Source organism: Coenobita brevimanus, chromosome 37, assembly GCF_032717465.1.
Source record: "Coenobita brevimanus isolate Jiangsu-jjx chromosome 37, ASM3271746v2, whole genome shotgun sequence".
Classification (NCBI taxonomy): domain Eukaryota; kingdom Metazoa; phylum Arthropoda; class Malacostraca; order Decapoda; family Coenobitidae; genus Coenobita; species Coenobita brevimanus.
Genome location: NC_136990.1, coordinates 10899728 through 10901246, shown reverse-complemented (window position 1 = coordinate 10901246; position 1519 = coordinate 10899728). Strand labels below are relative to the sequence as shown.

At 39.6% G+C, this 1519-nt stretch overlaps 1 non-coding gene across 1 annotated transcript; it reads left to right on the top strand.

Annotated features, from left to right (window-relative positions):
• Positions 1-259: 259 nt before the first annotated feature.
• LOC145396416 (5S ribosomal RNA) lies at positions 260-378 on the top strand. The gene has a single exon (XR_013896774.1). It is a non-coding gene; the product is annotated as a 5S ribosomal RNA (ribosomal RNA).
• The last annotated feature ends 1141 nt before the right edge of the window (positions 379-1519 follow it).

Below are 1519 nucleotides of genomic sequence, written 5' to 3'. Positions count from 1 at the left end.
TCAACATGGGCTTCAGAGTTTTTTTTCGTTTTATTATTATTATTTCTGTACGACGGAGACCATCATATTTAATTTTATCAGTTTGATTCGTTATGACAGTTTTTTGTATCCCATAATTTTTTTCTCAGATAGGCAACACTGAATATCAATACTCTGCCATTTGGGTTTAATAGTTTAAGTAGGCCATCTGGTCCACACTGCAGTACATAAGATGGCTGCTTTACTGAGAATAACTGTAAATATAATCCATTATTTATTAGTCAACGGCCATACCACGTTGAGTACACCGCTTCCCGTCCGATCAACGAGGTTAAACAACGTTGGGTCTGGTTAGTACTTGGATGGGTGACCGCCTGGGAACACCAGATGCTGTTGGCATCCCTAAGTGTCAAGTGGGGCTGGTGGAGGATTAGTGCCCCTCCCTGTAAAACAATTAACTCTAAGCCCTTGGCCACCCCGCTTGGGATACATGGCGTCTGGTAATGAATAAATGAATGAACTACTGTTTATACAATGAGATTCCAGTCACTAGAAACAATAATTTCCTTTAATGTGTAAAAACCCGCTCTATTGCTGTCGGGCACTTTCTTATAAGTAGCCCTGGCATTATCGTCACTGAAATTAAGGTTCAATGTGACCATACGATGGCCGCTAGTGCTGAACTCTTCTACCATAACACACTAAATTTTCAGATGTGGCCAAACCAGATCTTTTATGCTACCTCCTTGTGCTGGACAGTCTACCAGCTGAGGTAATGAACTTTCTTTTATATTGGTACGCACGTCCAATCCTGTCTGTGAAGATGGGGCCTCCCACCATTTGACAACCAATATTTTAAAATCACCAAAAATTATACTAATTTTTGGTGATACGTATTTCAGCATTTGGCTGTAGATTTTGCTGTTAATGCTATTGGACTGTGCCGGTGGACGATAAAATAATCCAAGTGTTATTTGGTAAGGGATTTATTTTTTTAGCTACAAGTAAGTACTGTCAATTTTATCGATAGATGCAAACTCCACATTGGGCTACATACAGGATTTCATTAAAGTCGATGTGGAAACATTCATTCCCCATCATAGTTACAGAAAAAGATGTAATCCACCCGAATGGTTTGACCACAATTGTGCTGGAGTAACAGAACATAAAACAATAGCCTATAACACTTATACAAGAAGCAGAACTAAAGAAGCCTTTAACTGTTACAGAAATATCAGAAACCATGCCAAAACTATTATCAATCTTTCTAAATCATACTTTCTTCATAGACAAGCTAACAAACTACAACTAATAAACAACCCAAATGATAACAAAATATTCTGGTAAGCCCTCCACCTCTACGACGGGAGCGTACCACCCGTCTGGCAGCAAACTCTCATCCCTTTTCTGTCCAACTCTCTAATGCAAGAGTTAACCGTTACTCCCAGTCTTTCATTTATGCAACAGGTCAACTCTGGAACTGTCTCCCTCTGTCTGTATTTCCTGCTGCCTATGATCTCCAGTCTTTCAAACGCAGTGT